This window comes from Puma concolor, chromosome B3 (assembly GCF_028749965.1).
Source record: "Puma concolor isolate L17-30 chromosome B3, mPumCon1.1.hap2, whole genome shotgun sequence".
NCBI classification, from domain to species: Eukaryota; Metazoa; Chordata; class Mammalia; order Carnivora; family Felidae; genus Puma; species Puma concolor.
In genome coordinates, this window is record NC_141672.1 from 95,190,753 (window position 1) to 95,211,406 (window position 20,654).

Sequence of the window (20,654 nt, forward strand, 5' to 3'; positions counted from 1 at the left end):
ATTATAATTGAAACACTGGACAGAAGAAATAAGAGTACTTTTTTCAGCCCAGGAATTAGCCCCTGAAGGACCAACAAAAACCCTCTTGTTGGTGTTCTGAATTCTGTATCCCCACAGCTTTTGTTCCTACTTTACTGGAGCACTTGTAATATTGATGCCCTCCTCTGCATGAAGCACTGTGCAAGAGGCTCCTCATACTTAGGACAGCCACAGAATCAAGCAGCATGTTAGCACTGATATGATGTCAATCTTTCCATGAGTACTTTTCCATTCCTTCTCTCATTAGGTTTCATTCATCAAGTAATGACCTATCATGGGACAGCCAATGGGCTACACAAGTGCAATGTCCCAAATCCCTGGCTCTCACCAATCAGTGAGTAAATTTTTCTTAAAAAAAAAAAAAATTGGGGGGAGATGCCTAGATTCCCTATTTTAGCCAGAACTTTCTGGGAAGACTAATCCTAAGGGATCACAAGTTATGCATCTATCTTTCTGTGCAGTGCTGGCTGCGGAGAGTCACCGTGTCCTTTGAATGCTGGGCATCATAACGCATCATCATGACTCACAAGTAATCAATCACTGAGTGACATTTAAACATCTTGATTAACTACCAGCCGCATTTTCCCGCAGTTATTGGAAGCTCCTCAGATTGAATGTGCCCTTGGGATAAGATCTGAATCAGTTTCTGACAGCAACAATGCATATTGCCAGGAAATGCATAACTGGGGCACAAGAATGGTCTCATTTATGTCCTTCTTCACCGTAAGGCATCTGCTTCTCTCTCTCATTAATAATACTTACCATGCTTCTCGTGGGAAGTGACACACAGACCCTTATAGCCATTTGCAGGGTGAGAGGGGGAGGAGCATCATGTTAGACACAAGTGACAGAGAGGGGAGTGGACAGAATCCAACATTTCTTAATTCCAGAACCCAGGCCTCCTAACTGCCATACCTGGTGACAAGATTTCAAGACTTTCCGCTCAGCTACTCTTTCACCAAAGTCCTACTGATCAACTCAGTTTACAACATGTTGGTGTAAGCTGTGAGCACAGCCTGCCAACAGCAATGATCATCTCCATGCCACTCTAGGAGCTGGCTGAGAGAATCTATCACATTTTCATCCTTCCGCAATCTGAAGTCACACTCGGACAGTCTCTCTCATACACTGGTGGACAGAGAGTGGACTGGCATAAGCTTCCTGGAGCTCAGTCTGGTACTGTATCAAACACTTCACACATGAGCATACCTTGGGACTCAATCCTTCCATTGCTGGGAATATACAGAAATGATCAGAGACACAACAAAAATATGGTTAGCAAGAGACAGGGCAGCACTGGTCTAAACATCGATACATCTAAAACTGAATGAAATATACTCGGCAATCAGTTAACTACACCTGGACACCCTAAAAGGTACCACCGCTCACCTGGTGGCAGATACTGGAATTGAAGGCACAATGCCAAGAATGAACTATCAAATAGAAGGGTATCTTGTAAAGTCGACCCAATTTCACTGATTGCAAACATCCCAGTTTCAAACCAGAAATTAGAAAAAAACAATTTTAATAAAAACACCACTCTCTAGGGGCGCCTGGGTGGCGCAGTCGGTTAAGCGTCCGACTTCAGCCAGGTCACGATCTCGCGGTCCATGAGTTCGAGCCCCGCGTCAGGCGCTGGGCTGATGGCTCAGAGCCTGGAGCCTGTTTCCGATTCTGTGTCTCCCTCTCTCTCTGCCCCTCCCCCGTTCATGCTCTGTCTCTCTCTGTCCCAAAAATAAATAAACGTTGAAAAAAAAAAATTAAAAAAAAAAAAAAAACACCACTCTCTAACCACTTTTTATTTATCCTTTTCTCCTTTTGCTGCTCTTTTATACCCCCTCATACTACCATCTAACTAGGAAGACTGCCTGCATTGTAAATTCTTTCCTTTTTTTCAGAGCCAAAGTACACATCAACAGGACTCCATTGCTGGTATGGGAGAAATTGTGTGAATAAATAAGGTAGTTAAATGTGTCCATTCCATAGAGGACTTGGAGTGACTCTGATATAACAGACTGAATTAATAGTTCAAGTACTAGGTCATTCTCATTGTTAGCCATCTTCTTACAAAACCTCAAATTCATATTTGAGATAACTCACCGATTATCATAGACTACACATATTAGGGGAAGTAATGTCATTAATTGACTATGTTCTAAATAAAGGGGTTTTTTTTTGTTTGAAATCACATTTTATCTTGAGTCCTGGAGTTTATCTGCACAGCAGGATGTTTTCTGTTTGATAGACAGAAATTAAACCTGGACAAGCACAGTAGGTAGCATCATAAAGAGAACACAAGAGTAGAGAGATTATCCCACAGGGGTTCTGAGAGTACCTAGAAACATAAAACCAAGTTCTCACTGTCCAGGGCTGCTTTACCAGCCTCCTATGCCCCCAGGCTCTTCAACGTGGCCCCTACCTACAAGATCTGAAGACCAATCTAGTCCTTTTCTGATTCTGCACCCCTTTGTCTTACTGGCACCAAGCTTCAAGGCTCTTACATTTCTGCAGCATCCTGTACACTTTTAACTATTAATTGCCTGTAGTTTTTTTCTTTAATGCTGTCTTCTCCTTAAAACCCTAAGCTTTCTGAAAACAGAGACTGCCTATGTCTCAGTTGTGGTTTTCTCCCGAGTGCCTAGCACAATGCCTAGCATATTGTTGGTGCTCAATAAATTTTGCACCACAAGATTGTGATTTATAATAAAAAAAAAAAAAATTTCTTTGGTCTTCATCCCCATTCCTAGCCTAGAACTTCTAAAACTCTTGGAATTTCCAAAGTGGAGAGAGAAAAAGAAGAGCCGTTTATGTTAATGAGGCAACTTTTGGAAAGCACTTAACGTTGGGGGCTGGTTGCCAATAGAGTGAACCACGTGATCAGGAAGTTGGCGCTTTGGGTCTGACCTCCCAGTATCCCAGAAGCCAGGTAACTTTCTCTTCCACATTCAGCCTTATGTGCAAATCTTTGCCTAGAACATGCCCATTGAAGGGGGGGGGGGGGGGGCGCGGGGTTCTGTGGCCGTCCACCTTGCTCTTACCAGCAAATACCAGGGAATTCCTCCCCTTTGAGGGACAGAAGTCAGTCCCTGAACGTCCTCAGGCTTCTGAATCATGTAGATTCTCTTCCTACTAGTTCCACTCTCCCAGTCACTGCAGCTGGATTTTACCCCATGTGAGGCCCCTTCACAGGCTGTATCTTATGTAGGCTCTTCCCGGCCTGGCCCCTTTTCATACCAACAGAGCTCTGGGTCTGAGTGTGAGAACATAAAGAGAGCTACTAAGAGCCTCAAAGTACCTCAAATAAATTCAAGACCTGAGACAGTGTAGAGAAAAATACTAGGAGTTGTCAATGTAAAGAAAGTTATGTTGAGTCACCCACTATAATGTACTGAATGGTCCTAGACTCCAATGAAAAGCCAGTAAGAGCATTTAAAACATAGTCTACTTGAGAGCGTGATTTATTCACAAATATGTACTGAAATCTTTTTAAATTTCACAAACAAAGCAAAATTGTATACACGTTAAAATAATGCAAATGGAAAACATGAAAAAAATCACCAAATGCTACTTGGTCCAGGAAGGGACTCAGAAGAGAGGAATGATTGCTGGCTGCTGTTAGTGTCCTAGTAGTGATATATAACACTGTAGCAGCCAGCCTTAGTCTGTGTCCACTATGGGCTAGTCATTACACCAGTTACATTACATAAATTATCTCAGATCTTCACCATAAACTTGCAAAAGAGATGATGTCCTCCTTTTGAAGATGAGAAAAAGGAGGTTAGTAGCTCTCCCCAAGGAACACAACTTGTCAAGAGAAGAAAGATTTAAACCAGTGTCTGAGACCAAAGGCTATGCTTTATCTCAACTCCACACTGCTTTCAGGACGTAAGTTTGCTACTTGGTGAGGTCACCCAGAAGGAGCTCCTACCTAAGGTGGGTGTCTTGGTAAAAAGTATCAAATCTATTTGTCTGGGAGGTGTGTGAAAGTTACTTGAGTCTGTTGCAAACCCTGAGTTTGGTGAATAAAAGGATCACATTTGAGGGTATTAAAGGTCAAAAAGAGTTACAATTTAAACATAATAGCACAGGTTTTAACCAGCTTACACAGCCTTTTTAATTAGAGTGGCCAAGTGAGGAGAATTCTGCATTGAAAGAATGTAGGATTCCGTGTGTCTAGAGTAGAATTTAGTAAGGCAAGTAGAAACAACTGAAAGAACAGGAAGGAAAAGGGAGAGCTGAAGAAAGATCAGCCGGTGTGGAAGACAAGAAAAGGGCAGCCGTGGGGAAAAGAAGAGCATGAAGAAAATAAGATTCTGATTAAGTGTGCAGTGGGAGTGGGGGGTGCCTGGGTGGCTCAGTCTGACTCTTGATTTTGGCTCAGGTCATGATCTCAAAGTTCGAGATATTGAACCCTGAGTCAGGCTCCACACTGACAGCACAGAGGCTGCTTGGGATTCTCTCCCCCTCTCTGCCCCTCCTCTACTTGGGTAGGTGGGTGCTAACACTGTCTCTCTCTGTGTCTCTCAAAATAAACAAACATTAAAAAAAAAAACTGTGCAGGGGATTTGTGTGATCTAACTTGGAGTTATTTGGGTGAAAAGGAAAAAAGACTATAAAGACTGAGAAAGTTGAGGCTGCAGTCAGTTGTTACAGATCACTTATTCTAAAAGCCTAGAAGGAAAATGAGACAAGCTGGTTGGAAAAATTAGTTTGGGTTCTTCCTGTGTAATTAGGATTTTGAGTACAATGGAAGGAGAACAAAAGGGTAACAAAAATGAATACACTGACTCCTAACTGAACTCTAGGAGATCCTGCAGGGTAACCATGGCAACACTAGAGCAAGGTGAACCACAAGTCTCCAAGCAGCAGAGCCCAGTATCTGAGGAGCCAGGCTGGGTCACTGCAGGTCCTGACTCCTGACTCTTGTAACCATTGGCCTTAGGACATTAGTTAAGTCCCTTACAATTCATTTCCTAATGTGTAATGGGGGAGCAATAATCATTTTCCTGTCTAACCAGCACTGTTCCTGATCAACACTAGGAACTCATTAAATATTCCTTGGTTGATTACCTCATGGAGTAGTTATGAGGATGTAGATAAGAAATCATGTGGGAAGATTTAAAAGTGTTATAAATGTCATTATTCAGTAAATGTTATTTGCCACAGTAGATCAATATTTATCATGTGTTAAAGTCATTACATGATTTCATTTATTCTAATTACTAAATCTCAAATACACATGGAGTGAAATAGCACCCTGTTCTCTGGGGGAAATTTACACCTAAGTTTTACTATGTTTAGAGCAGTGGTTCCTAAATATCCACCTGAATAAATTCCAAGAGAATCAACAAGGGCACTTTTCAAGAGGTAGAGACATTTGGGGCCCACTCCTGCAGATTCTGATTCTGTAGTTCTAGGGTGAGACTGAAGGGGTGAGGGGTTCTATACTATTTGTAGTTCCTGAGGTGATTCTAACCTGCAGGCAGCTTCGGGAAGTACTGAGAATGTTTTACAGAAATACTGACCTCTCTCAGACAATTATTAGACTGTCCTCCAAAGAGCAAAAAGCCACAGGCACCTTCTAGAACTCTGCCCTGGCAGGACCTGTGGGACAGATATCCCCACTAGTATCTGTGAGCCCTGAATTACTCTTGGCCCACACCTGCTCCCTGGGCCCACTTCATTCTGTTCCTATTTCACTTTTTTTTTAAGCTGCCTCCACCTACCCCAGCCCTTGTGGTTCTGCCCTCCTTCCCAAGACCAGCTGTAGCAAGGGGAACCACCTCCTTTTCTTCTTCCTGTCACTGTAGATAAGCACATCAGCCATTTCCCTTTTAAGGGTTGTTAACCAATGATTACTACAAAGAAGGAAAACAAAAGAGAACAAACTTGGGGAAAAGATAAAGTTTCCAGACTATCCAAGATCTTACTGCCATGATGTTGGGCCATGGTTCTCAATTCCGATCAGGGAGAGTGAAGTAAGTGAAAACTTTGAGAGAAAGGTTTCAGGCCAAGATGGCGGCGTTGGAGGATCCTGTACTTACCTTCTCCCCTAGTTACACTGGATGTGCAGCCACATAGGGAATAACTTCCTCTGAAGAAAACCTACAACTTGTCTGAGTGATCCCTTCACGTCCCATAGCAAAGCAGGTAGTAGAGGCTGAACAGAATCTCCCCATGAACTCCACCCCAGGTGGCTTGAGGCACAATCAGGAGGGAACTCAAAACTTGGAGCTTCTCTCTTGAGGAGTGAAGGGTTTGAATTGTACATCAGGCACCCCAACTTTTAAGACCTGCACTGAGAGGCAAGCCCTTGAAACGTCGAGCTGTGAAAAGGAGCCGGACTTGAACCCAGGAAACCAGCAAGGTTTCAGAAATGCTCTTAAATAGCCACACCCACTGACTCACCTGCCCCGGGCTCAGCGAAGTTGTTGAGAATTAATGAGGCTCACGTGCTTTCAAAGGCCTGAGGGACAGGCATCTCATTTAGCAGCATCTAGGGTCCAGCTGGTTGGCTCATGCTCCACCCCTGTCTTGCTCTAGCCAATGGGCGCCATCGTTTTTTTGTTTTTTGGTTTTTTTTAATGCTAGGCTTTTTTTCCCTTTCTTCCCTCCTCCTCTCTTTTCCCACCTGCATGGCCTAGATGCTTTCCCCCTGCCTCACTCCAGCCAGTGAGCATGCTCTCCCTCTGTTGCTCCAGCGTGCCAGTATTTCCTTGAGGGGAGCCTTTTGCACACATCTTGCTGCCTTAAAAGCAGCAGGAGAAAACAACCTGTTACGTACAAGGAAGCCCCTAAAGGACTATTAGCAGATTTTTCGGCAGAAACTTTATAGGCAAGCAGGGGTGGGGGGAGCACAATATATTCAAAGTGTTAAAAAAACAAAAAAACAAAAAAACAACCAGCTTCCTACCAAGAATACTCTATCTAGCAAGTTATTCAGACCTGAAGGAGAGATGAAGATTTTTCTGGACAAACAAAAGCTAAAGGAGTTCATCACCACTAAACTGGCCTTAGAAGAAGTTTTCAAGGAACTTCTTTAAACTGAAAAGGAAAGGTACTAACTGGTAACAAGAAAACATATGAAAGTACAAATCTTACTGGTAAAGGTAAATATACGGTAAAGGTAGTGGATTAATTACTTATAAAGCTAGTAGGAAAGCCTATGCCTATAGTATGATGTTGCTGACAAAGGAGGGTAAGAGAAGTGAAAGATTCTCAAATAATTCCAGTGAACACAATAGAATTTTGCATTCAGACTTGTCATGTTTTCCTTCATTTAGTCACAGGAGAATGCTATGTTATAAATGGCATGATTTGCAATTATCCATATGTTCTTACATATTTCCTCCTATCCACTCTGTCTGCCTTTCCCCAACCACCAACTATTTCTTCATACTATTTTCTTCATCACTTTTTCAAAGCTCGCCACCTCCTGGAAGCCCTGCCTGATAAGTCCCAGTTGATGCCATCAGTCCTTTGCTCTACACCTATGAAAACAGTTCATTTCGTATCATATTAAGCTAGTAAACATTGTGCTTAGCCTTGTTAAGTCACTTCTGGATATTGTATTGCCACTCCCTGAAATTAGGATCCCTCACACTGCAGCCCAGCTTGGCGCCATCATTAATCTGCTTGTGTGCCTCAACAGCCAGCTAGAAAATGGGAGGGACCAGGGACGCAGGGGTGGCTCAGTCCGGTTGAGTGTCCAACTTCCACTCAGGTCATGCTCTCTTGGTTCGTGAGTTTGAGCCCCACATTGGGCTCTGTGCTGACTGCTCAGAGCCTGGAGCCTGCTTTGGATTCTGTCTCCCTCTCTCTCTCTGCCCCTCCCCGCTCACGCTCTTTTCTCTGTCTCTCAAAAATGAATAAACGTTAACAAAAAAATTAAAAGAAAAAAAAGAAAGTGGGAGGGAGCAAAAGAACAGGATGAAGAGTAGAGAATCCTGCTGCATAGCACCTGGCTTGCAAGTTCCAGGTTTCTTTCCACCGCCCCCACCAATGTGGCTCTTGGCAGTAAGACTAATTATAGACCCACCTTGCTGCTGGGAGGAGCCTGCAGATAGAAGATACTTAGTTTCTCTGTCTCCACGATGAAAGGCCATGACTGATATTAAATAGTACTTTTTGCAAGATCTGCTGCATTAATCAAGGGTATGGTGTTACCTCTATAATTTCCAAAACTAGCTGCCAGTTCCTAATCCGAGTTAGAATAAATCTTGCTATTTAATTTACTTTTCAATTTTGTCTGGTTTTTTTTACTTGTTTTTAAAATCAGGATCAAACAAAAGGAACTAAGAGTAAGAAAATTAGGCTACTTTTAATGAAGAAAGCTTAATTAATTTTAGATTTAAAAGCACCTTTTACTGATCCTAAAATTATTTTTAATATTTGCTGTTTGTAGCATCTTATCTGATTTGAGACCATCTATATAGATTGATTCAGGGTCAGAGTCTGTTTTTTGTTTTTTCTGGGTTTTTTTCCAGAATAATATTAGATTACTGAGGGATAAACAGTGTTGAGAATTAGATTTTAAAAGTTACACTGGTATGATATGAAGAGTAAATCCATTTAAAAGATTCTGCAGGAAAGATTGTACTTAGACATGTTCCTTCCAAATAGGTTCATTTATCCCTTTCCCAGAACCCTTACCAACCTTATTCCTGGGATGTTACTGCCATCTAGTGGAAGTTTCAATAAATGTGAAATAAATGCTTTCTCAAGGTTAATTTTTCTAACTTCCCCACTACTCTCCCTGCCATTCTTTTCTGTTTCTCTTTCTTTCTATCATAGGTGCCATCAGGCACCTCACTGGTACCCCAGAATAGGAAATGTTTGGTCAGTCATTGGGAAATTCCTTGAAATTTGGGGCTTTGCGCCAATAGGACAGTATTTCTCTTCAGCCAAAATTGATTTGTCAGAACCATAATAAGAGAAAATAGAAATTAAAATCTTTTTTGCATAAATGAAGCAATGTACAAAATGAAAAGTATATATAGTATGGTGCCTTCTGTAATAAAGAAAGTGAATAAGAAAACATATGTCAAGTGAATCTCAATAGAGCTGGGGGAAAAATATGTGCTTATTTATGCAAAATGAAACACAGGAAAGATAAACCAGAAACTGGTAGAATTGGTTACCTAAAGGTAAAAGATGAGAATGAGTGGGAAATATAGGGAAGGGAATGGACTACCTTAATCATATTTTCTGATCATATTTTTACAGAATTTTGACTTTTGAGCCATGTAAATGTTTTCATTTCCAAAATATAAAATTAAATCCACAGGTTGGATTGACTCTAAACTGAACAGAGACAGAAACAAATCATTATAAGAATGATCACATCAATAACATGACCACTTGAAAGAAGAAAAAGAACTATTCCAAGTAATTTTTTAATGCAAAACTCTAATTTTCCATCAAAATGGAATGGTCTAAGGAAAGAAATCCAAGAAAATCTTGAAGCATCTTTGAAAGGTTCGTTGTTGACAGTGGTATTGATCTAGTAATTCTGAAATCAGATTTGTGTGTATTTAGAATTTCAAATAAATAAATATATTGATATTGGGAACCAATTTTCCCCACTAGGGGAGATTTTTGCTTAAGATATGGAACAGGGAGAAAAGAAGCAAACCCTATAGCATTGGATTAAGGAATTATGGGGCGCTTGGGTGGCTCAGTAGGTTAAGCATCTGACTCTTGATTTCAGCTGAGGTCATGGTCTTGCAATTTGTGAGATCGAGTCCCACCTTGGGCTCTGTGTTGACAGTGAGGATTTTCTCTCTCCTTCTGCTCATGTGCCTGAGTGAACGCTCTCTCTCTTGCTTTCTCAAAATAAATAATAAGCATTTAAAAAAAAAAAAAGGAATTAGAGGTATCACTTACAAATTCTTGATTTTTAAAAGTATACTTTCCTAGTTTTGTCCATTGAAAGATCCTAAAAGCCATGACCCTTTGTAGCAAGGAGTACACCTTTGTACCCTGATCTTAGCGTCTAAACACCAGAGTGCAAGAGAAGGAAGCAGGTCACATGGAAAAAATGGCTGATTCCAGGGCTAGGTCAGGGAAGATACAAGGGAACCTGTAACATACTCCTTTTTCAGAACATAACAGCATGCTCAAAGGCTGATAGGGAAATGCAAAATAAATAAAATAAATAAATAAAAGAGCCAGAAAAAATAAATAACCGAAAAAACGGGGCACCTGGGTGGTTCAGTCGGTTAAGTGTTTGATTCTTGGTTTTGGCTCAGGTCATGATTTCGTGGTTCATTGGTTGGAGCCCCACATCAGGTGCCGTGCTGACAGTGCGGAGCTTGCTTGGGATTCTCTCTCTCTCCCTCTCTCTCTGCCTTTCTCGGTCTCTCTCTCTTTTTAAGTTTAAATAAACTTAAAAATAATAAATAAATAAATAAATAAATAACTGAAAGAACTATAACATGTTGATTTTTTTTTTTTAATACATGACTCTATACCCATCTTTAAAAAGAGAGGAAAAGAAAAAAAAAAAGGATGCCAACAAATGCGTGTGGAAGGGACACTAGAAATAGAAAATCATCAATCTAGAATCACCATAGGAATAATAGATTCAGCCAAGAATCATCAAAGTGTGCTAAAACCATTCAGTAAAAAAATTGGGGTATAAAAGAATATTAATACAATCTGAAAGTATTGCCCAACAGAATATGTATAAGTTACAAATAAAAACACAACTTTACAATGAATCTTGACTGACCAAACTTAATATGAACAATAATGGCATAATCTGATAGCAGGTGCCTCTTGATATGACACACTGAGAAGGATACAAATCACTTCTATGGTGGTCCTGCCAAAACTGCATGACCTCTCTCTAATCTTAAGGAACCATTAAATAAACCCAAACTGAAGAACATTCTACAAAATGCTTGGCTGGACTCCAAAAATGTCAACGTCAGGAAAGACTGAAAAAGGCTGGAGAGCTGCTCTTGATTAATTTTTTTTAATGTTTATTTATTTTTGAGAGAGACAGAGACAGAGCATGAGTGGGGGAGGGGCAGAGAGAGAGAGGGAGACACAGAATCCAAAGCAGGCTCCAGGCTCTGAGCTGTCAGCACAGAGCCCAACACGGGGCTCGAACTCATGAACTGTGAGATCATGACCTAAGCCAAAGTTGGACGCTTAACCGACTGAGCCACCCCGGCACCCCGAGCTGCTCTTGATTAAAGAAGATAAAAAAGACAGATAATTAATGACAATGTGTAGTCCTTGATTGGTTCTTGATGATTAAAAAATTCTATAAAAGAAATTATTGAGATAATTGGGGAAATTTGAATAAAGGCTCATATTAGGTGATAATATTAAATATATTAGATAATATATTTGCGTTAATTTTAAATTTCCCAAGTGTTATAACTCTATGAAGGCTCTTGTTTTTATGAGATACATGCTGAAGTATTTAGGAAGAAAATGTCACAATGTCTACAACTATCTCTCATGTGGTTCAACATGATCTCATCCATAAATATGTTAGTGTGTATTTCAAAAATATGAGAGCACCTTAAAAAACAACAATATGAAATGCAATTTTTAAAGTTTCCCTGGTAGTCTTATTGTCCAAGTATAAATCAATACTACAGAGATGATAAACAGAACTAATCTCAGAAGTCAAATCTGATAATTTGGTCATGACAGCTTATAGCACTGTGTTAAACAAACAAACAAACAAACAAACAAACAAAAACGATTCTGATATATGCTTAGCCTCAGCCAGAGAGAATGCTATGATTGATGACTAGGTCTGTCTTGGTGCTCAGAAGGTCCCTATATATTATCTGTGTCATGTCGTAAGCATGAAACAGGGTAGCACAAAAGAGCAAGCTAAAAGCTAGAAGATAAAAAAGGTCACCAGTTCTAGCATCACCAGTTCTGAACTTATCTTAGATAACTGGCCTCCTCCCTCTTGAAGAAATCAGAATCAGACTTATCTTCCTAGTTACTATGACTAACATGATAATGAAACAAAAGGCAAGTGTTGGGTGGTACCCATGTGTGCATTAAGCTTTGAAGAACTCTTTGAGACAGAGTCCACTTCTGTGGGTAGGAAAGAACTGTAGGGAGGAGCTCTTTAGAGTAACAGACATTTTTTTTTTAATTTATGAGCAGATGGGGAATATTGGTAAAAATTAAAACCCCAAGAAAGAGTCAAATTGAAGTGCTAGAAATTAAAAAAAAAAAAAAAAACAATACCAGAAATGAATTATTTAGATAGACTTATCACAGGTGAGGAAAAAATTCAGTAAATTTGAACATACGTCAAAAAGTTATCCAAACTGAAACACAAAGAAAAAAATGTGAATAAAAAACTGTGCATCCAAAAACTGTTGGACAATATCAAATGGCGCAATATATGAATAATTGAAGTCAAAGAGAGTGAGGAGAGAGAAAATAGGAGAGAAGAAATATTTGAAGAGATAATGACCAAGAAATTTTCCAAAATTAAAAGACACATCAAGCCACAGATCCAGAAGTTCATAGAATCCCAGGTGGGATAAATTAAACACACCCACACATACACACCTAGTATAACTGCTAAAAACCAAAAATAAAGAGAAAATCTTGAAGATATCCAGAAAAAAAAATAAACTATGTACTAAGAAACAAAGATAAGAATTACAGCAGTCAGAAACTGTGCAAGCCAGAAGACAAAAAGCGACATCTTGAAAGTACCAAAGAATAAAACTATCATACCAGACCTCTTTACTCAGTGAAAATACCACTCAAAAAATGAATGTTAAATAAAGATATTTTTTAAAAAAAACTACAGTTGAAATAACTCATTGCCAGGATATCTACAATTGAAGAAATGTTAGAGGAAACTCTTCAGACAGAAGGACTATGACATCAGACAAAAACCTGAATCTACACAATCTTGTCACATAAGTAAACACTAAATTATGAACTATGATTTGTTAGTTAATAGGAGTTAGTTTTTCATGACTGCTATATGTAGTAATCAGAAGAATTCAATGGAGACATTACAATCTGAAATAACAGAAGAGAAAGATAAGACCAGCTAATTAATGTGTTTTACCATGTCCACAGTCCCTTTAGAGGGAAAATGCCAAATCTCTACTAGTGAGTACTTAAGTACAGTGACCATGTTTATAGTGAATCAGAGGCTCCATCCCCCTCTCTATTCCCACCTCCAGGCATCCCCACAAATACACAGAGCTGACTGGAACAGGACTGCACTTAACTCAATTTCAGTAATCTACAGGCTGGAGAGTAGCCAATGGATATTGATTTTAAGAATATTATATAGCAGCCACTCTGGAAAACAGTATGGACGTTCCTCAAAAAATTAAAAATACAACTACCCTATGACCCAGCAATTGCCACACTAGGTATTCATCCAAGGGATACAGGTTTGCTGTTTCGAAGGGACACATGCACCCCCATGTTTATAGCAGCACTATCAACAATAGCCAAAGTATGGAAAGAGCCCAGATGTCCACCAATGGATGAATGGATAAAGAAGATGTGGTACATATATACAATGGAGTATTACTCAGCAATCAAAAAGAATGAAATCTTGCCATTTGCAACTACATGGATGGAACTGGAGGGTATTATGCTAAGTGAAATTAGTCAGAGAAAGACAAATATCATATGACTTCACTCATGAGGACTTTAAGATATAAAACAGATGAACATAAGGGAAGGAAGCAAAAATAAAAACAGGGAGGGTGACAAAACATAAGAAACTCTTAAATATGGAGAACAAACAGAGGGTTGTTGGAGGGGTTGAGGGTGGGGAGATGGGCTAAATGGGCAAGGGGCATTAAGGAAGACACTTGTTGGGATGAGCATTGGGTGTTATACATAGGGGATGAATCACTGGATTCTACTCCTGAAATCATTATTGTGCTATATGCTAACTAACTTGGATGTTTATTTGTCAATAATATATAAAAAATAATATAAATACAAAAAAATATAAAAACTGGGAGGTGGACAAAACATAAGAGACTTTTAAATATGGAGAACAAACAGAGGGTTACTGGAGGGGTTGTGGGAGGGGGGATGGGCTAAATAGGTAAGGGGCACTAAGGAATCTACTCCTGAAATCATTGTTGCACTATATGCTAACTAACTGGGGTATAAATTTAAAAAATAAAATTTTAAAAATTAAAAAAAAAAAGAATGCTATATAGGCATGGGGTGTCTGGGTGCCTCAGTTGGTTGAGCATCTTTGACTCAGGTCATGATCTCATGGTTTGTGCATTCGAGCCCCACATCAAGTGCACTGCTACCAGCGCAGAGCCCACTTCGAATCCTCTGTACCCCCTCTCTATCTGCCCCTCCCCCACTCATGTTCCCTGTTAAAAATAAACATAAAAAAAAATTCTATATAGTCATGTATATGGGTAATTTGTTTGGACTACCACATTTGCTCCAGAATATGAGCTAGAAAACTGGAAATATAATTGAGCGAGAAGGGAGCCAATGGTGAAAGATTTGCAAGATGAAGGAGGTAATCACATGTCATTAGGCAACAGAAGATATCACTGGAGCAGATTCCATGTAGCAGACAGGGGACATAATATACAGAACCAAGGGTAAAATGTGTGGCAGGAACTACAAAACAGTGATAGAGAAGAGTTGAATCACCATAACAGCAGATGATTGATAAGTTAGGTTCTGGGGTCAGTAAAATGATCCCAGACTGCTTGGGAAACCAGATTGCCAGATCACAATTTTACTCTCCATGAGGCCTAGTACATGAAGATTCTTATTGTTCCAGTGAACACGGTGGCACTTACTTCAGAACTTTGTACTTTTTTCTCTTTTGTCAACTGCTGGACTTTTTGACCCACTGCCCAGTCTTGAGGTAGGAATCCTAATTTATTTGAAATACAATGTGGCTTAGTAGATGAGTTTTCTAGGACTACTGTAATAAATTGCCACAAACTCATTGGCTAAAAACAACAGAAATTTATTCTCTCATAATTCCAAAGGACAGAAGTTCAAAATCAAGATAATGGCAGGACTGGTTCCTTCTGAAGCATCTGGGAGAGAATCCATTCCAGCCCTCTCTGTCACCTGGTAGCTGACAGCCATCATGGGCATTCCTTGGATGACCGAGTCATTTATAATCCCTTCTTTGCCTCCATTTTCACATGCCTTCTCTTTCATGTGTCCTCTTCCTTTCTCTTTTAAGGACACTTATTATTGGATTTAAGGTCCACCCTAGTGCAGGATGACCTCATCTCAAAATCCTTAAATTAATTACATCTGAAAGATCCTTTTTCCAAATAAGGTCACATTCGCAGATTCTGGGGCTCTACTGAGTAACTACCTTTTTCGAGGGGATGGGGGCAGAGAATCGTTCAACCCATGATACCTAACTAGGAACTGAGAAACAGGTTATAGTACCTGCTCCACAGTTCATTTACCAGCTGTGTGTGACCTTCAACACATTGGCTAACTTCTCTGAATCTCAATTCACTCAGCTGAAAATGAGAATAATATCTGCCCTGCCTTTTCCCCTGGAAAGTAGTGTGTGCCTAGTACACTTTAAATACATGCTAACTTAATAAATTAATGAGTGATCAAATAAATGGATTCAGTTTGCCATTATCAAATGAGACCTGGCACTCAGGAGAGAGGTTAGGGCTGAATACTCAGACTTGATACTTCAGCATGGACAGGAACAAGTGAGGCCACCTAGAGAGAAAGACAGAAGAAAGGTGAAGCTACAAGCCAAAGAACGTTAACATTTAAGAATCAGACAGGAAGATACACCTGAAACTAATGTAACATGATGTGTCAACTAGTCTCCAGTTAAAAAAAAGAATTGGGGGCACCTGGGTGGCTCAGGCAATTGAGTATCTGACTTCAGCTCTGGTCATGATTTTACGGTTCATGAGTTTGAGCCTCCACATCAGGCTCTGCACTGACAGTGTGGAGTCCGCTTGGGATTCTCTCTCTCTCTCTCTCTCTCTCTCTCTCTCTCTCTCTCTCTCTCTCTCTCTCTCCCTCCCTCTCCCTCTCTCTCTCTCTCTCTCTCTCTCTCTCTCTCCCTCCCTCTCTCTCTCTCTCTCTCTCCCTCTCCCTCTCTCTCTCTCTCTCTCTCTCTCTCCCTCTCTCTCTCCCCTCTGTGCCCCTCCCCCACTCATGCTTTCTCTCTCTCTCAAAATAAATAAATAAACTAAAAAAAAAAAAGAGGTGAACAAGAAGATATTTCAAGAGAAGGTAAAATAAGAGCAAAGGGACTCAAAAGTAAAGAATTAACCAACACATTCAGGAACGGAGAAGAGTGACTGGGAAGGGTAGTCATGGCTTACAGTGGGATGTTGAAAGAGGAGAGAGAGCGCTGTCCAACAAGCAGAAAAGAATCTTGATAAGCACACATAGTATCTCTAGAAGCAACAATCGCCTCACTAGGATATTTCCCTCGGTTAGAACTCCACACCAAATCAAAGGCATTCTGGTGAGAACTAGCAAGAACACACACCTTTTTCTCAAATTGTACTTTGTCTTGATTGCTAGTTAGCAAGCACAACTGGGCTGCCACAAAAGAGGGGGAGGCCTACTCCCTCATGTCTAACGCCAACAACCAATTGTTCCCAGTCTCTCTCCTTCATTCTCCAAAGGAAGGGCCAATCTCAGCATATGCCATCTCCACTGACCTTTTACCATTTCCCTCTGGATACCTACACATCCTGTACATCTGTCCCCAAATGCTACCATGCCAGGTACTCCACAGGATACCAGGCACCCCTCATTTCAAGCAATGTGATTGATTCATGGCAGACAACACGACTGGAGATAAACCTTCTCATAAGCCATTAAACGAATCAATGACAAAACTCGTATTTACACTAAGTGATGTCACAAAACAGCAGGCTTCCTAAGTTACACACTTTTGTCAACCTTAGTCCCCATGCATTAGGTACCTCAAGGCCTACAAAATTAACACAAGGTACCCTGAGAGATCAGGGAATTCACATAAAGGTCCCCAGCCAAAATGTGATGGATAAGGATTTGAACCGAGGTCCTCTGACTTCAAGTCTCATGCTGTTTTCTATGACTTCGTTGAGGAAAGCTGAATTCTATTTGGGAAGGCAAAACTAACAGACACAAAATCAAAAGCCAAGCTGTAGGTTTATAAGTTCAATACAAGGGATAGATCCTCATGGGCTGGAGGATTTGAAAGAAAGTGTTTTTGGAAAACTTTGGTCATGTGAGGTCTACAGGAAAGTCCAATAAGTAAAACAGACATATGTGGAACTGCTCTGATGAGCTAGGGTAGGATCCCAGACTGCCTTTCCCAGGCTCTGCAAGGAGTTCTCCTCCCTGGCTCCTCAGCAGTCCTGGGGTTCTGCTGAGCAGTTGGGAAACAACTGGGCTAAAGAGGTAGAATGTAGTCCCTGGACCAGCAGCCTGGTAACTTCTTCAAAACGTGAATTCTCTGACCCCACCCAAGCCTTACTGAATCAGAAATTTAGCAGGCTGCATTTCAGCATGCTGTCTGGGTAACTTGATCCCCATCAAGTTTGAGAACCAGTGGGCTACTTCATCTCCATAGAATAGGAGGAGAGACCACCCACATTTGAGGTTGGGGTTGCGGACTTTGAAGGGAGTTGGGAACTGCCGCTGACAGGCCTTCTGCGAGACATCAGCAGAGATGGATGAGTGGGGTGAGCAGGAGAGAAGTCCTCACCAAGGTTAGGAGGTGCCAATATTCACTCCCCAGTATTTGTGTCTATCCCATGACCTCCTCTGGCCATGTCTCACAATAGGACAGAAAAGAGAGGGCATTTGTGGTGACCTGGCACTCTGGGTAGAAAGTTTAAGGAAACAAGGGGTCCAGGAGGCTGCACAGAAGCTGGCCATGAAAGGACTAGACTTGAAGAACTAGATCTGAGTGAAGGTAGCCGGCAGGCTCAGTGGGTGTGGGGCATGGGAGAGGTGGGGGCACTGAGTAAGGGCACTGGGGTGGAGAAGTTCTGTGTTTGAGGTCTCAGTGCTGAAACAATCCGAAGTTATATCGGAGCCCAAGATTTGGGTATACTTGATACTTCACTGTTGAATGTATATTTCTAAATGGACACACTTGCATAGAAACAAGTTGTATATAATAAACAAAATAAAAGTATTTTTTCTACATTTAAAAATATTTTAATTTCTATCTTTTTTTGTATGTTTTAGTTTTATCTTCATCCTTTCTGGAATCCTTTCTCCCTTTTGTATTTTTTCCTTTTTTGTATATTTCTGTGGTAAAATATACTTGGTGTAAAATTAACCATTTGTAAGTGTCTGGTTCAGTAATACCTTATTTTTTAGTGCTAAAAGTGGTATTCCTTTATGAAATAAGAATAAAAACAGGCTGTAGTTGGTGGGCAGGGAGCTGTTTTTACTTGAAAAATGTAAAAGTTGGTATTTTATTTTGGGTTCCTAACTTTGTTTTGAAATGCTACTGGATTGGGAAATTCAGACATCTCTGAACCACTGCCTTAAAGGAGAGTTAGGGTTTAGAGGAAGAGAGTTCAAGGTATTTGAAAGAAGCCAGAATAAAGCCACAGAGAGAAAAATGTGCAGGGCAGTTTTGGAGGTGGGGGTGGAGGGGAGGAGGGTGTAGACCAGACGTGCTAAAATAAAGTGTCTTTGAAAAGGAGTAGTTGGAATGAAGTTTGGGTCCATTTTCAAATATTTAGTGCCTGGCGATGTTCCGCTTATTGTGGCAACTCAATAAATTGTTTATTGAGTGCAGTGAAAGTTCGAGTCAGATTAGGAAGAGTGAGAAAATAAAATCTGAACTTCATTTATAAACCAGCATTTCCCAGCAGAGGTTCCTAGAATGTGTAACCTACTGATCTTCTCCACCCTCAAGGGCACCATCCAGGACCCAGAACACGTGGTCAGCTCCAGCCTAGGTGTATTAAAACATGCTGTTTGTATATAACAGCTGGAGAAGATGGGAAGCAATGGGGAGCCACTGAAGATGACTAAGCAGTGGAGATATAAGATGACAGCAGTATTTCCAGGAATACTATTAGCCTGGTGGTAGTGCACGGTGGAGCCCAGGCTGGAAGCTAGAATCATTGGGAAGAAGAGCTCCAAGATATATAGGACTGACTCTACCGCAGCTCCATGGGTGAGCCTTGACTGGCTTAAAGAAATCAACATTTCTGTTCCCCAGGCCACAGAGATTGGTCTGGGGAAGGGCATATAACCCAATTAGACAGATGATAGATAGATAGATAGATAGATAGATAGATAGATGACCTCCTAAGAAAAAAGATTCTCACATTTCTGTCTGGAGTTGACATGGGAAGCAAGCATGTAGTCCGAAGGGGTTGGTTGGCAAGCATCTTTGGATCATGAGGGGAGAGACTATGTGAGAATAGAAGTGGTGGAACAATGGTGAAAGAGAAGTGGGTTCCAGGTCCTAACGGTGAAAGGGAAATGGGGTCCAGGTCCTAGCACCAAAGCCACCAATGAAGGCTTCTCCAAAGCCTACTCTACCCCTGGACTCTGAAGTTACTGCTAAAATTCTTATTTCTATGCAAGCCAGTTTGGGTCTTGTTTTCTTTCGCTTGAACTGAAAGACTACTGACGCACAAGGCTGAAGTGATCCTCAGCATAAGAGAGAAGAAAGGGGTCATTCGCAGTGATCTAGCACTCTGGAAAGTAGCTATTCGAAGACATGACAAGAGGGTTCTAGGAGGCTCCCGAAGAGACCGGCCATGAAGGGACAGAGGTGGCATGAGGACATAAAGAGAGGGCTGGCTCTAGGGTGCCTGGGTGGCTCAGTTGGTGAAGCATTGGACTTTGGTTCCGGTCATGATCTGATCTCACGGTTGGTGAGTTGGAGCCCAGCATCGGGCTCTCTGCTGTCAGTGCAGAGCCCACTTCAGATCTTCCATTCCCTCCTCTCTCTCTCTCTCTCTCTCTCTCTCAAAGATAAATAAGCAAAAAAAAAAAAAAAAAAAAAAGATAAATAAGCATTTAAGGTGGGGGGGGTGGCTCTGAGCTTCCGCATGAAAGAAGCGGTGCCACAAGAATGATTTCTGTCCTGACCCCTCCTTTGATTAACACTACAGCCTACTCCTCAGGGATAACCAAGGCCCCCACCCCATTCCCAGGGAAATGATGCAACCAGTCACTAGCTGGTAGCTGGATCTGCCATGAAAGACTCGGGAAAGGTAAAGAAAGTGTTGTTTGAGCAGGTCCCAGGGATAAAAAGAGGGGGCTTAGAAAATGGAGGAGGGGAAGATTGTGAAAAAAGCAAAGAAAAGATTGCTAAAGAACATGGATAGAAACTTGGAGAATAAGAGGGCAGCATAATGTGGTTGCTAAGGGAGGGCCCTGGGGCCAGATACCAGTTTCAAAACTCATGAGTCACTTACTCGATGTCTTAATTCACCTATTTGTAAATGAGCCTGAAAGTGCCACCTTCAGGTGACTGTGACGCTCCAGAAACATATTACAGGGAAGCCCCTAGCACAGTGTCTGGCAGGAGGAAACGTTTATTACTTGTGGCTATCTCCTAAGAATAAGAAGATGAATGCGGGAAGGCAGGAGAGGAAGGAAGCAGAACAGTGCTTTACCTAGATCCCCACCCTCCTCAG

At 41.1% G+C, this 20,654-nt stretch overlaps 1 protein-coding gene across 1 annotated transcript in view; it reads right to left on the bottom strand.

Annotated features, from left to right (window-relative positions):
• The window catches only part of ATP8B4 (ATPase phospholipid transporting 8B4 (putative)), a 285,304-nt gene extending 279,168 nt beyond the window's left edge, over positions 1-6,136 (bottom strand). The window contains exon 1 of the mRNA XM_086710646.1: positions 6,084-6,136. The gene's annotated coding sequence lies outside the window, so the exon portion shown is untranslated. The remainder of the gene's footprint in view (positions 1-6,083) is intronic.
• Between the last annotated feature and the right edge of the window lie 14,518 nt (positions 6,137-20,654).